Below are 16851 nucleotides of genomic sequence, written 5' to 3'. Positions count from 1 at the left end.
ACTCCATGGCCTCCTTACATGTTTAATATTGTTTGACCCAAAGAGTAATTGTAGCCCCTTCTGACTCCCTCTCCAATAGCACTGGCATAAGAGCAAGGCATGCAGCACAGTTTCAAAGGTCTTAGCATCACATGGATAGAGCTGGACTCCAGGCACTTTGCCCCACTTAGCAGTTAGCTGGACCATAGGGAGCCACCCCCATCTAAACTCCATAAGTAGATTCATGTCCTCCTTTTGCATAAGTGATGCCCATAGACCTCCATCACACACACGTCTGTACGTTCCAAATATCAGGACTGCTTGGGGCATTGGTCAGGGTTCCAGAACAGTGCCTCCCTGCTGACATCTCAAACTCTATCGCTCACTTCCCTAGGGAAATCCCTGAAGAATCATAGGTGAAAACCCCAATGCTTTCTTCACCCAGACCAAACACAGGATCTTAAACTACAACATCTAAAATATTGTGCAATGTAGCATAGCATACTCCAGCCAGGGACGTCATTTAGGTGTTACGAGGGGTCGAACCTGTGACCCATGAGGTCTCTCGTGCCACCCCTAGGGTCTCCCTTGCTAAAAAAAATTAAAACAAATATTTTTTTAATAAAATTGAGCCTCCTGGCCTGTGGACAGCAGCATGAGGCCCTTTGTTTCTGGAGTGGCTGGTTTTCTGACAGCTATAACCGTTAAGATAGCTCAGTGAGTTGAGGGCTTGCTACTGCAATGTGTGTGTGATCTACAGGTTGCAGGTTCGACTCCGGCAAGATCAACTCAGCTTTTCATCCTGCTGAGGTTGATAAATGAGTACCAACACAGGTTGGGTAATATTATATGCATATTTGTTCTATATGGAGAGCTTAAGCGTAAGTGCTATATAATAACACATCATTATCGTTTAGCCTTGGACGTCTGCTTGCATTCACAGTAATTTGGTAATATGGGCCAATACACGCTGAAATTAATGATACATTTGATGATCCATTCTCATATAAATGTAGGTGACTTTACAGTGATATCGTAACCATATATTTCGTAGTGTACTTAGAAACAATGCTATGTGATGCCCCTTCCTGTTTTGTCAAGTGGTGAAAGGTCATGTTCCATCACTTCCCGTGATGTGACTTTGGGGTGGGGTCACTTCCTGTGATGTCATCAGAGGTCAAGGGTCGTGTGATGTCGCTTCCACTACCCCTGGCGTTTTTAGTGAATTGAAGTCCCTGACTCCAGCCTCCATGATGACCCCATAGCTTAATCCAATATGCAAATGGTAAGAGGGCAATGGGATCAGCAACAAGACACATCCCAGTCTCTAGATGAAGAAGTCTAGTCTGAAATCCCGTGAACAATGAAGAGAGGCTTCTAAGGAAGGGAGTTTCAGCTACAGTCACCTTGGCACCCAGACTAAGGCACCTATTGGCAGTTCTCTGTTGGCAGATTGGCATAATGTATTCCTCCTCCTTTCTACCTATCGCCCCCACCTTGTTTTCATATCAAAGCGGATGCCCAGGTAGTCAAAGTGAGATACTATCTGTAAACATCTACCATTAACACAAACATTCCTCCTGTGGCCTTTAGCTGGGCTCATCATGACTGCCCTTGATTTCTCTTATTATTGAGTAGCTTCTTGTGAACACAGGAATTTACAAAAAGTGTTCAGTAGTATCTATACGAGTGAGTGGCACAGTCTTGTCCACGAATTACAGGAGTGTTGCACCCTGAAATCCACCGACCTTGGACATATTCAGTTGCAGGCGAACCAGAAACTCCTCTCGATCATTCCAAAACAGGATACATAGGATGAGCGCCAAAACACACCCTGACACTAAGCCCTACCGAAAATTGCCCCTCTCCGTTCAGGCCATATTAGACTGTTGCTACATTACCAGCGCAAAGAGCGCCTTGTATTTCGGCGTACCATCCTCAGGCATTCTCTTCTCAGGGACTGCCACATCAACGCCGTATTCAAGTAGTCAGCGACCACTTACAGATCTAGGATTCCAATGCTGGGTAATTCTGCTCACTCAGCGTTGATCGATGCGCAAAGTTACTATATGTATGAGTTGTTGTAGATGAGCCTCGGACTTTATCAGTCTCAGATACCGATGAGGTACACCGGGATCCTTAGCGCGGTAAACATTAGGGGCCTCATTACGACCCAGGCGGTAAGTTACCGCCTGGGCCGTGACTTTACCACCATGGCGTAAACTACGTTTACGCCATGGTGGTTGGCGGACTTACCACCCCATTCCGACCTAGGCGGGGCGGTAAGTCCCCAATCCCCATTTACCCTTCCCCATTCCCATTTTTGCCCCATAGGGCATAATGGGAGTGGGGAAGGCGTTAATTACGCCACCGTAAATTACGGTGGCGTAATTAACTCCATGGTCCCTTAGCGCCATGGATTTTAACACCTGCTAAAAGCAGGTGTTAAAAGCACCATGGCGCTAGGGGACCTCGTACTCAGGCGGTAAGGGTCGGCGCTGTTAACGCTGCCGTAAACCCCTTACCGCCTGAGTTGTAATGAGGCCCCTAAGTTAGGGACCTTTGTATGGACATGTGTTTCATCCTGTTCCGGGTGTTTTTCAAAACTGGGCACCAAAACTTGTGTGTTTCTATATTTCAGGATGAATATGTGCTGAGTGCAATTATGTAAACACGGGGTAGAATCCCTGGGTTCCTGTGCAAAGTAACGTGGTCCCTGTGTTACTGCCGGATCAATAAGCCGGATCTACGCCTCTCTTTCACTCTTTTTTCCTTCATCTCAAAGGAAAACATGGTGCCGGTTGGGATGGAAATAGTGGAAGAGATAGTGGTCGACAGTGTACGAAAAGAAGTAGTGGAACTAATGGTACTATATTCCCTGCTGGCCTGCCCCCATCTACAAACCCCATCGCCACGCCCCCTCCCACCTGTAATCCAAACCTCCAAACTGCTTTTTAAGGGACTGTTTAGTGCAGTACACTGAACTCCAAGTTTCAACTTTTTCCTACACTTTTATTTTAAAACTAAACCATTCCGGACCGTTTTCTTTTAAAAATAAAAGTATAGGAAAAGTAAAACATAAACAACAAAGTAGGGGAGCACTACACCTAACTGCTCCCAAGCTACAAAAGAATAAACGGCTGAATGGTGAGCTTGTAAAGTGGCTGGATGCTAAAAGCATAACACGTGACATTAAAAACGAGAACTACACTCTGATATTCTGAATTAAGCACACTCACCCGTGCTTGTAAAGACATATGAAAAACATAAAAACAAATGTCTCAGCTGGGAGGATAACTCAGGGGCAACGTGCTTGACTTGGAAGCAAGACGACATGGAACACCACAGGTTCGATCCCTGATCCCTGGGTCCACGCTTAGAAACCTCAGGATATTTAGCGTGTTGTAAATAACTTATCAATTATTTATTTATTTGGATTTATAAAGCGCCCATCGGCCCCTATGCATCGTGGCGCTGTTACAGAATATTCACTTAAAGTTTGGTGTGACCTTTGTTACATAGAGGGACATTAAAAAGACTGCAGTTGTTCTGAGGTTACAGAGGAACAATGAGAAGAAGGGGAGGTGCAGTGAGGTACAGTTTAGTTAAACAACTTTTTTTTAGAGCTTTTCTGAAGGTTGTGAGGGATTCTTCCTTTCTCAGGTTCAGCGGAAGGGAGTTCCATGCTTTTGGGGCTAGTACTTCAAAGCTGGTTCCGCCCGCTTTGGCGCTGTTGAATGTTGTGACTATGAGTCAGTGTGAGTATTGGTCACGTATTGGTCTATGGGCAGGAGCCTGGTGTATTCTTTCAGCTAGGTAGGCTGGGGCGGTCCGGGCAAGGCATCTGTGCGTAATTGTGAGGGCCTTGAATGTTATGCGTTCCTTGACTGGGAGCCAATGGGCATCTTTCCTTGCCTGGGAGATGTGCTCTCTTCTGGGAATGCTGAGGGCAGCTCTAAGGGCACTGTTTTGTGCAGTTTGTTAATTTGCTGATGTTATTTGCAGGGGTGCCTATAAATAGGATGTTGCAATAGTCCAATTTTGCGCTGATAGTGGCTCTCGCGATGTTGAGCCAATTCTCCTGTGATAGGTAGGGTTTCACCGCATTTATGATTTTGGATGTGAGTGCTGCTGAAGATGATATGGCACTGACTTGCCTATCCATTGATAAGGTGGCGTCAAGGAAGACCCCAAGGGTTTTCACTGTGGCAGAGGTGGTAATGATAGTATTCTTGATGCTGAAACAGCTTTATTTGTCGTCCAGTTTTTTTAGGGATTCATTGGGACCTACCAGTAATATTTCTGTTTTTTCCCTGTTTAGACATAAGCCATTGGTAGCCATCCAGGCCTGGATGTGTGCATATGTGTCTTGGAGGGTTTTGAGGTCTTGCTCATAGTTCCCTGTTAGTGGGAGAAGAATTTGTGTGTCATCGGCTATGTCGTCGGCATAGATGGTAAAGGCTATGCCGAAGTCTTCTAGGTCGCTGAATAGAGGGAGAGTGAATAGATTATTTAAGGTAGGGGAGGTGCATGAGCCCTGTGGGACTCCTCAGCCAATGGGGGAAGGAGAGGCGGATGCCTGGTCGGAAAAGATTCGCATGGCTCGACCATCCAGGAAGGATGTGATCCAAGCAGTGACTTCTTGGGAGAAGTGGGCTGTGCGTGTGAGATGTTTACATAGGATCTTATGGTCAACCAAGTCAAAGGCAGCCGAGAGATCTAGGAGTAGGAGGAGTGATGACTTGCCTTTGTCCATGGCTTCTAGTAGCTGGTTCTTAAGGTCAAGTAGGGCTGACTCTGTGCCGTGCCTAGGGCGGAAGCCAGATTGCCTCTTTCAGAGGATGTTGTGTGCTTCTAGGTAGGCCTGGATCTGTAGATACACAGCCTTGTCCAAAATTTTCAGCAGGAATGACACGGTCGTGATAGGGCAGTAGTACTTTGGGGAGTCTGGGTCAAGGGTGGTTTTTTTTAGTAGAGGCCGAACCCAGGCTTCCTTAAGGGAAATAGGGACGGTGCTGGTGGCGAAGGATGTGTTAATGAAGGAGGTGACAAAAGGTGCAAGGGCAGTAGCACAGTATTTGACTATGTTGGCTGGGCAGATGTCTTCTTTGCATAAAGATGGCTTGGTATGCCTCATGATAAGGAGGACTTCAGAAATTGTTACATCCCTAAAGGCGAAAGTTTTAGGTGTTTATTTTTTGCTGTGGTGGGTGCCTCCAGCTGGCTGGTTGAGTGGGGGTTTAGGTGGAGGTGGGTTGGTTTTAGGTAAATTGTCGAATTGAGTTTTGATGTGTGTCTGTTTTGGAGAGGTACAGTCCTACATTTTGACCCTATAGTAAATGCATCGTTAGGGGTTACACCATTCTGACACATTTAAATGTATGTCTATAAATACAAAATGCAATAAACAACTGCAAAAGTCAGGAATATTTACTAGAAATATTTACTGGCTTTCCCAAAGTTTGTTTTTCAGTCTTTTAACACATTTTCATGCATTGAGTGAGAGGCACAGAATGGAACCACTTTCGGCCTCATTACGAGATTGACGGTATCCTGGAAGTAGAGGCGCCAGGATACCGGCAAATGGAGATACCTTTTATGACACTCGGTGCAGTGGCATTGCCACTGGATTCTGAGTGCCGGAATGACCCTGTAAATTCACAATCATGGAGTCCCATAGGACTCCACAAGGGGATTTGCTGTATTTACCAGTAATGAGGGCTTTTTTTGTTGCCAGTGGGGCACCTGGCTTACCTCCAGCTAGTTGCCCCACCAGCAAACGTGTAGTCGAGCGGTTCCGTAAAGTGGCGGCATTCACGCATATCAGCACTTTTTTACCGGAACGCCCGACTCGTAATGAGGCCCTATGTCTGCAATTAATCCGTGCTCTGCATGTGATAACCATATGGTTTTATATCAGCAAGATATTTTCATGCTGGCATAAAACCTATGGATTCCCATGGAATGCGCGCGTCTTTAGCACTTGCTAAAAAAAAGCAATGAATGATAACTCCAGGACTCAGCGCCAATAAGTATATATATGCTTGGTTTTAATGGTCAATCAAACAAAAAGTGCCCTCTTCATGTTGATTACACGTGTTTTAGCTCGCCTGAGCCTTTATCAAATCAGGGCCGAAAATAACATGAGTAATCTATACGACTGTTGTCAGGTAAGTAATAACAGGGTAAGATCCCCAAATCCAATGATCCTTCTGTTTTAGATCACACGCGTCGGCCCAGTACAGTAAAAAAAAAGGCAAGTTACATAGGAATCAATTTTAAATTGCCCTGTAGGCATTGTTTGTATGAGGCATTTACACTTTTTGCCACCGGAAGTGCAAAAGAAGCGCATTAAAGCAGGGTTGGCATGGCTGCGTGGATCTTGCAACCACAGTTAAGCCATACATTGTAAGCGATTGAATCCATACTGCAGACATAGCACAATGGCAAACCTGTAACTAAAGAAGCATAAGGGAGGGTTATAGCCTTACCTCTTTCCTTCATGTGGTGCCTGCATAGATTGTACCCTTTTGAGGCTTGTGCCATTCTAGCGTAGGGACCAGATCGTCTGTGACATGAAAGTCAAATATTCACTTGATTGGGATTAGTCACTGCTGTGCAAACCTTCCCGGGTCATCACATGAAACATACATTTGGTGGAATCGCAGCATTCCTCTGATAATCATGGAACTGCAAAATGAAAATAATTGGTTGCTTGATAATGCCAACACGCAAATGACACTGCGGCAACTCCCACTCAAGGTTCTACCACTCCAGTGTCCTGTAAATTGCAATAATTGTATTATTTATATATTTTTGTGGTGTGCTTTTGTTCGAACCAAGGGTATCTAGACTTTTAAGACATTGCTCCAGACACCAAGTCTGCATTTCACCTCTGAATGGGACCAGAAATACAATGTTGCTAATATCAAGACACAAACAAGAATTGAAAGGGCATGTGGGCTGCTGGGAGTAGACTTGGAAACACATGCTCCTGGACGGAACCTGCTGTGCAGGTCAGGGAAAGTGCGGGAATCAAAAGGAACATACCAATAGCAACTGGGGTTTTGGGGGATGGGAAGGGAAACCCATACCCACAAGCTAAAAATGATCTTTACCTAAATATTCAAAGGTGCCTAAAATCTTCATGTTGGTACTCTTCTGTAAAATGTTCTTGTGCCTGCAGGTTTCTATTCTTATATTGCAAATAAAAAAATAAAAAATAACATTACACATTTCAAAGACAATACTGTAATTGGAGCATGTTGATGAAAAATTTGATTGTCAGAGGAGCTGTCAAAGGTTGCAATGTTTATCTTTCATATTCCTTTGATGGAGAGGATTGGGCGCCAAGTGCGGCTGCACTGAGGAAGGACCTTGTGGTCGCAGATGATTCCCCACCTTCTGCTGTATTTTGGGTAACGCTGAGGACGACAGTGTTGTAGGATGAGCGCATTGACTTGATAACACTCTATGAGAGGACTGTGCAGAGCATCCAAAGTTGTACAAAGGTCTCTATTCCGGCTGTCTGCTCAATTCTTCTTTTATAGCTACTCTGCCCTTTTTGGACATGTAATATGCCTGCCAACTTCCCTTGCTGACTTAGGGCCTCATTACAAGTTTGGTGGTATTTTGGAGGTAGATCCACTGAAATGCCATTAAATTGAATTAATGTTAACGCCGCTTGGTCTAGCGGATATAATGTGGGATTACAAGTGGTGGTAGGCAGTGTAAGTCCCTGTTTTTTGGAGTCCATAAAAGTGGAGTCCTCTGGAGGTTATTCTGGCGATTTTGCCATTTTTTAGCAGTAAGTTGGAGGATTTACTTTAAAATAATCTAAGGAAAATACTCCACTTTACCACCAAAGTTGTAGTACAGCAGTACGGCAATGCAGCAGTAAGGCAGTGGTAATGGAGTTACCAATGCATTACAACCGTTTTTTTCCCTCACCTTCATACTCGTAATGATGCCCTTAGAATGTCCATCAATCAAAAGAGAGTCTTTGTGGTCTTTATTAGATGCACCTCATTCAAGATCTGAGGATGCTCTATATATGCATATTGATCCTTAAAGCTACCTATTTACACACTGGGAGATACAGTATATTAATTGCATCTTCTCCATGTGAACAGTTGTAACTGGCTCTGTAATGGTTTATTGAGTTGCCACCCTCAACACAGGGTGTTCCTTCCCTCCCAAGCTAAGTGTGAAACAATAAACAGTTAATGTCAGTTCTTTTATTCAGCTCTACTTCGGCCTCATATCATGCCCTTTGGATTCCTTCCCCTGAGCTACCAATCAGCCAAGAACCAGGCAGATCTACAGGAAATATATTTGTATTTATTTGAATAATAAGTAATAGAAAACACACTAAAGTACACACGCCACCTTCTTTGGGGCTCACAATTAACTTCTTGTGACACAAATTAGTCTCACAAGTGGGTTGTAAAGAACACAAATCACAATTCATTACTTTCTACAAATGTCACTTCAAGAAATAATTAAACTGATCCATAATCAACAACAATTACTTATGCAATGCTGTGCAATTTCGATTTTCCTGCATGCTTAAAAGGCTAGCTGTTTTGTGTACAGATTTGGACAAATGCATTTGGCAATTATGATTTCACCCACGCTTTGTCCTAAAATAAACACAGGGTGATTTAGCAATGGGGTATTCAGACCCCCACCCACCAACTTTGGTCTGTGTTGGGGAAGTCTGACAGATAAATTGGGATGACTTAAGAAGTTGGGATTTCAGACCCCTCTCCACTTAAAGGCCTGTGTTGGGGAAGCTGGATGGTAAAAATTGGGATGATTTGAGATTTTTGGACTTCAGACCACCCCTCCACTTAAAGGCCTGGGGGGGGTAGCTGAACAGAAAGATCACCCAATTAAATCACAGGCTATAGTTTTCAGCGCACACTGGGAATGAGCTTTGTTAACTTTTAATTTTAACAAAAATCACCCCGTGGTGGTCTGCCAAGAGGAATGAATTAAATCGATATTTTTAGATTTTATGTTAAATAGGCTAAGGATTTACACAGTTTTGTCCCCTCCCCCTCACTATAAAGGGAAATGATTTAAGGCCAGCAGATTCCCCCACCTTTTGGTTACATAGGGTTCAATTGTACTTACATAGAAAACCTCTGTTTAAAGTCAAGAAAGCCAGCTGCATGTCAGGACACTCTGCAGACGAAATAGACAACTTGAACTACAAGCTGTCTTTCAGTTACTGCTCAGGGTCCTTTGTCAACTAGTGGGCCTGGTGTTTTTGTCTCCCACATATTTTGAACTTTAATTTAATATGTCAGAACGTAAATAAGAGACTCACTGTATTCTAAAAAGCAGATGTGTTAGATGTGTTCAAACCACTTCACCTAACCCCAAGACACCAACGTTGTTTTTTGTTACTTGTAATGTTTGATCTAAGTGTTGGTAATTGTTACCATTGACTCGAATGAATTGTAGTATTTAGTCATTGTTTTATGAATGAATTGTTACTATGGTATATGAAATTTGATGAAAATAAAATGTATACATTTCTATTTTTTAAAGAAAGTGTCTTGTGTATTTTATTTTATTTATTTTATTGTTCACTTATTAGGCACTTATACAATTAGCAAAACTGTTTCAAAGTGCCCAACAGGCAAACAGGGAAGGATATAATGCTGTAAGTCAGACAGCTTCGGAAGAGTACCACCGTTAGAATGTGTGCTGGTGAGGTAGAGGTAACCAGTTGCCTTTTTGCAATAAGGACCACCTGGAAGGACAGGGCACAGGTCGGGTCACTCCACTCTCAAGGTTGGCCTCCAGCTCTCCACCAGATGATGCAGTCAGCTTTTAGGCCTTCCTAGAAAACAACAGCTCCACCCAGAGACAATCTCTGCAAAATCTCCTTTTGGTGTTTCCTGGCAGCTGCCAAATGGTAATTTGCGGCAGCTCTCCCTGATGATAATTTTAGGAGATCTCCCTTTCTCTCATAGTGCATCCCCTTTATATAGCAGTGATGACACCATCAAGTTTACAATCTTGGGGGTACCCTGCAAGAGTTCTTGCAAAAGTGACTGGATGGTTACCCTTCTCTCTCCTCCCAAATCCACCCTCTCTCTAAGGATTGCCTTAGGAGTCTGGAGCAGACATATGTCAGCTTCCATTTGCAATCCCCATTTGTTCTCATCTAACATTTTTGGCAAAAACTAGTTCTGTGACAAAACTTCATAATTTTAATAGTAACTGTAATAACGTATATATAGTTTCGGATTCAGCTAATTGGGATATTTAATAAAACAACAGCTGGGACCGCACCAAGTTGCACAGCCATTTGGCATTTTTCTGAATCTTTTACAAAAAGCATAATCGTTAGGAATATGCAATTTATTCCCACATACCTAATTATGCCACCCACCAGTTCGCCAACACTTAGATCTGGGAGATGTCAATAGCAACCAGGAACACCTTTTATCTTGCCATTAAAATTCCATAAGTCACAGGTGGAGGAATTGTATATCCCCACAATCGCCTGGAAATTCTCTAAAAATTGACACATCAATCAAGAAAGTCTTACTTATGGTTGCTGAGAAAAAGGACAAAATTATATTAGTCTTTTTAAATTAATAGTAAATATTTAGGTTAATTCGAATAGGAGCTCTGCTTCTTCCAAGCCATTTGTCTCTCTCAACCAGTGTTTTTATTAGTCTCTTTGTGTTTGAAGTTTCTTGCCGATCGTAAATACCTGGGATGCACCAGCCAGTGCCATTTGTCCTGCACCAAGCTGGGCTTTCAGAGACAGCAAGGCTGGGGGACACATGGTATTCAGCACTCTTAACGGCCACACTGTATTGCAATTGTAAACAGTTGCGATGCACAAATGAGGCTGGCAGTGGGTGAAGCCTTTGTAACACTGTTCCTGCCACCTGCCCAGTGCCACTGGGACATTAAAAGTCCCAGCTGCCCATGATATCAGGCAGAGGAAAATGCTGTGCCCCACTTCTGTGGTTTCTCATAGGAATCCATATGAATTGGTGCACCAAAGCACCAGCACCATTGTCAGTAGTGCAAGTGCTTCCATGGCAACCCGGCCTACCAGGGCCGATGCACCCGCCAGGTCAGACCTCCTGGGCGCATCTGCTCTGGCAGGCAGGGTTGTAGTCTGCTGGTCTGGAAATGGTGCCAGTACGTTGCTTCCCAGCACCCTTGTTTCCGGACCGGCAGACTAGTAATGAGGCCCCATTTGTCCTTGGCTGAAAGGAAGGTACAAACTGTATTTTCTAACATCAGCCTTGATTCTTTGGCATACAGTGTGTTTTCAGGGTCCACTTTGCTTTTGCACTAAAAGTACAGGGCTGTTTCTTTCAGTCATTAATAAAATACACTTTTAATAATATGCTGTTCATTTTTCTGCTGTAAAGTGATTCTGAATCGTCACAGCGCACCACCTTTTGATGGGTGGCCATTTCAGTGACAATTCTGCATTTATTTCTCAGCCAGTAGTGTCATGTGCTTTTCCAATCTGCACTTGGATTACATTTTTGTTTTAGCTTTCACTGGATTTCCACTGCAGAAAAACACCCACATAGTCTGTCTCAGGCCTACAGGAACTTTGTATGGCAACAGAGTGGGCTTTTCTTTACAAGTGTTTTCAAATGTTTTCTGGTATTTTTGCATGTGAAGGATAATATACATTACATTTTGTCAGCACACACAACATGTATTTTTCCTGAAATCTTTATGGTTACAGGGGAACATTTTGTCTTGCTTTAACTTGCAAACACACTTGCAAAGCTGTTCTGGGATCAGTGTTTAAAAATCAAATGTTTCATGTGAAAGGGAACTTTGAATTTCTTCTGCCTTTGCAAATTAAAAATGCTGCTTTTCTTTTGGTAATGACAGACAGGCATTTTTCACATGGCCCTTCAGTTGTGTTAGTTTGGGGCCTTTGATTACACCCCACATGTACCCCCTACCCCCTGTTCTTCCAGGATTATTTTGTGGGGAAGAGCAGGACAGGATGGGCTGGGGTTTCATCCAAAGTCCCATTTTCTTTTTCTTAAATGTGTGTTTTCATTGGACTCCAGTCTCCCCCTCTGTCTCTCGGATGGGAGATGTAGCACAGCACCCCTTTCTTCCTTCATTAGGGAGTGTGCACTCCAGCCTCCCCTTCTATCTTTGGGTTGGGGAGGTAGCACAGCACCCCCTTTATTCTTTCCATCGAGGGTTCCTAGGGTCTTCTCCAGACTCCTCTCTTGCCTCCAGGCTGGAAGTTAAGAAAGTTATTTATCTAGCAAGAGAAATAAAAAGAGGGTCAGTATTTGTTACACACCACCTTTCCCTGGAAAGATGCACATTGCATTTGAGAGAAAATATTTACATAGAAATAGACATCAATTTCAAGACTTCCATTTGAAAGAGGACACTATTAAATAGAACTAGACACAGTATTTGAGAACATCACTTCAACATGTTTTTTTTAACATTTCCAAAGAATATAATAAAAATACTCCCCTGTTATAATTCTCCATCTGGGATTTTCACTCCTCGGATTGTTCCTCTGCTCCACTTTCATTTGGCTCCTCAATCAGTCGTAAAGCGTGTCTGGGGTGACCGTTTTTTAACTGATTGATGTAGACCCATTTTACTTCTGTCTGTTCTCCTTTTTGGATGCAGATCTTGTAGGCAAAAGGTTATATTTTATCTACATTTTCAAAGGCACCACAGCAAGATGGGAGACTCTTCTTCTCCTTGGTCTAATTACTTTAAAAATTGTGCAGGTAAACCTTGTTTCCTACTTCATACTCTTTCTTGGTGGTCTATAGATCATAATATGTCTTCATTCCTTCAGCCGCCTTTTCTGAATTGCGCTGAGCATAAGCAAAAGCATGCTGTCGGTGCTTCCTTACATTTTCACTGTACTCATGAGTACTGGTCACATTTATCAGTGTCTGCTCCTGAGTTCTGTAGAACAGATGCTAAGGTAATAGCATTTTTCATCCAGTCATGAGCTCAAATAGAGACAACTTTGTTGCAGAAGGTCAAGCAGTAATCGGATGTCCCATCCAACTGGGTCCAGAGTCTGCACAAATTTCTTTAGGATAAACACAATTGTTTTGTTGTATCTCTCCACCCCCACCCCCGCTTGTGGCCAGGTAGTAGGCAATGTCGAGTTTTCTTTTTACACCTAGAGTCTTTCACATCTTCGCCATCACCTCACAAGTAAAATGACTTCCTCAATCCGACTCAATCCTTTGCCGGAGGCCGAAATGAGGGAAGATGTGGTTGATCATTAGTGCAGTAGCTATCTCCGCCTTACAACTCAGGGCAGGAAGACACTCTACCCACTTTGTGAACAAGCATTTCAGTCAACATGTACTTGTTTCCTCTAGAGAGGTGATCACAGGTCTTAATGAAATCAACTTGCAAATCTGACTGAGGCAGTGTCATTCCCCTTTTTTGTAGGGGAGCTCTGTGTGTTAGTGAACTGGGTTGAAATTGAGCACATACAAGACATCCCTTTAGGTAAGTGTCGAGGTCTTGGCCCATGGGTGGTCAGTAGGCAACCTCGCACAAGATTTCTAATGTCAAGTGAAACCCTGTAGGGCTCTCCTTACCAGCAAACCGTCTTGGATACAGAACATTTTTGAAAACTTCATCAACACTCAGAGATCCTCTTTACTGGTATAATCCGACTGTGCTAGAGTAAAACTCAAAGGGTCTTCAATATGTCAATAAAATGTCCCAATGATCGGGTGCTCTTGCTGTGCGGTGATAAAATCTGCATCTAGGGTATCTTTACTCCACTGGGCAGTAGATAGCTCAGTATTCGCACAAGTTTGTGACCTGGTTACAGTGCAACTTGGATTTCATACAGCAGGAATTATGTTTCTATGAAATCGCCTTGCAGAGATCTGGTTTTAGCCAGGTGGTCAGCCAGGACCTTCCCACTCTAATCTGGCCCCTCTATCTTGGAATGACTTATTATCTTTTTCCAATAGATGGTCATCTCATTGCAGGTCACCAGATTGTCAATTGACTGGATCAGTTTGGCATGCTTTAGGGGTTTGTTGTTGGCACAAAGCATGCCTCAATTCTTCCAGTTAATCAGGTGTTCTACAAACCCATTCCTGGCATGATCAGAGTCAGTGATTATGACCAGTTCATTGAGTTGGGGTGCACTGCAGTGAGGATGGCTTTATGAAAGGCCATCAGCTCTGCAACCTGACTACTTCAAGGTCCTATTTTATAACCATCAGAGCATTCCAGGGTATCATTCACCCAGACATTGCAATGCCATACACCGGTTATTTTTCCCCGATGTTACCATCATGGTAGGAGCACCCATCCACATAAACTTTGGGTTTCCCCTGACACGTGTCTTCTTCATAGACCTTGTGTGGGGAATTTACATACGCCTCCCTGTTGATGTTGGTCATTAGACATTCATCCTCAAGACAGTTTTCTTGAGCACAATCATGCAAGTCAGCCAACCATTGTGAGTTTATGGCCCTTGGAGCGTACAAATACAGCACAAGCATTTGATTGTTTTGGGAGACTTCAATATAAAATGTAACCAGCCTATGCCACCTGTACTTAAAATATTTTTTGACAGCCTGCACGATTGAGATCTATATCAACATGTTATTACTGCTACACATATACCAGGTAATACCATAGATCTAATTTTTGCTAATAAAATGATTCTGTCAGCAGTGTCTACAGAACCAGTACTATGGTCGGGCCATCTACTGGTATCCGATTCCCTGGAGGTATCAGGGTGGCTGCCTAAGGCTCCTGTAGCTCAGATCTGGTAACGCTTGTGGCGCGCCATTGATACCCAGAGTATGGCTTGTGATATCAATACTAAATGCATGTTATTCTCCTATATCACTATCCTCTCTATCCCAGGTACTTGTGGAAGCTGCCAATATGGTCACTCCCCTTCAACTGATCCAACCACATAGACTACCATCAGAACCCTGGTTTTCTGACCAACTTAAAGCCGCACAGCTTAAACTTAGACAAACAGAGAGACAATGGCACAAAGGCTATGACCCGGTCCATATGTTATTCTATAAAGAATATTCAGCAGCCATCAAAACTGCCAAAGCAGCCTATATTGCTGAAAAAATTGAATCCTCCCTGGGCCAATCCAGAGCTCTGTTTACGGCAGTAAATTCACTGATCTCGACAGAAAAACTCTCTCCCAAAGTTAACCCTACTCAGGAACTGTGTGACGCTTTGTCCCAGTATTTTATTACTAAAATCAACACTATCCGTCTAAACATCGCGTCGTCTCTGACCACCTCCACCTCTGTAGATAAACAGCTCCCACCGGTTATGGATCCTGTTAGGCTTGCAGGGTGGTCAGTGTTTCCTATGTTCACTAAGGAATTGGTGTTAACGGCTATTGTTAAAATCAAATCTTGCTCCGCCTCAGATGCTATCCCGCTAGCTGTGATGAAGCAAATGACTCCGACCCTTCTTACTGTTATCACAGCAGCGATTAATAATTCCTGACAAACAGGGTTAGTACCTCAGGAATTAAAGGCCGCTAGAGTGATTCTGCTTTTGAAAAAAACTGTCCCTTGACCCTGGTATTTTGTCCAATTTATGCCCTATTTGTCTTCTACCTTTCTTGGCTAAACTGCTAGAATCATTGCTGTCACCCCTACTTTCCTCAAACTCTGGAATCTTCCTGCTTGCTCGATCCTGCTCAATCAGGTTTTCGTCCAGGCAGAGGCACAGAGAGTGTGCTGGTTGCCGTCCAGGATTATATGACTATGCTGGTGGACGCAGGTTGAGTGGGAGTTCTGATACTATTAGATCTATCAGCAGCTTTTGACACGGTCGTCCACTCCATCCTGCTGTCTCGTCTTGCCCAGCTAGGTATATCTGGACTGGTGCTTGCCTGGTTCACCTCTTTTCTGGTGGATCGCATCCAGACCCTCTCTATGCCCCCTTTTCTTTCTGTCCCTTGTCACCTCAGCTGTGGTGTCCCACAAGGCTCCTCTTTGGCTCCCATTCTGTTCAATATATACATCTGGGCCCTTGTCTGTCTCATCCGCTCCTATGGCGTCAGATGTTACTCGTATGCAGACGACACTCAGATCCTGATCCGGTTGGATCTTGATCGAGCTGAGATGTCTTGCCTGCGGGGATGTCTGGCGGTTGTGGGAGTTTGGATGGACCACAATTGGCTCAAACTGAATGGGGACAAAACTGAAGTGATGGTGATGGGTTGTCTTCCTGATCCCTCACTTTGGGTGTCTTCATTCTGGCCTCCCTCCTTAGGTCCCCTGCCCACCCCGGTAGACAAGGTGAAAAACCTTGGGATTATACTATCTGCCTCATTGTCTATGGACAAGCAAGTAACAGCGTATGTCAAGCGGATCATTTTCAACTCAAGACACTTAGAAAGGTACTCCCTATGATACATACACCTCTGCATCCTCCGGTAGTGGCGGCCTTGGTGATCTCACGGCTGGATTATTGTAACTCCCTCTACTTGGGTCAAGCCAAGGGAGTCATCTGCGGCTTCAACAGCTTCAAAACCTGGCCACTCGGGTTGCCACCGGCTCCCCTTATGGAGCCCATATATCTCCAGTACTTCGAGCCCTGAATTGGCTTCCGGTAAACCAATGCATCATGTTTAAGTCACTATGCATTGTGCACCGGGCCTTACATGGCCAAGGAGCTGAATATCTTCTGTAGGAATTCTTGCCATATGTACCTCTTCCACCCCTCCGCTCTGCCTCGGCTGACCTCCTAATGGTGTCCGGTTATAAACGGACCAGGGGTTGGAGGACGTGCCTTCTCTGTGGCTGCCGCAGTATTGTGGAATGGCCTTCCGATGACTATAAAAAAATTCATAGCTAC

The sequence above is a fragment of the Ambystoma mexicanum genome, chromosome 12, assembly GCF_040938575.1.
Source record: "Ambystoma mexicanum isolate Mex_15411 chromosome 12, UKY_AmexF1_1, whole genome shotgun sequence".
NCBI classification, from domain to species: Eukaryota; Metazoa; Chordata; class Amphibia; order Caudata; family Ambystomatidae; genus Ambystoma; species Ambystoma mexicanum.
The sequence above is the reverse complement of the archived record's forward strand: the minus strand, read 5'-3'. Positions refer to the sequence as shown.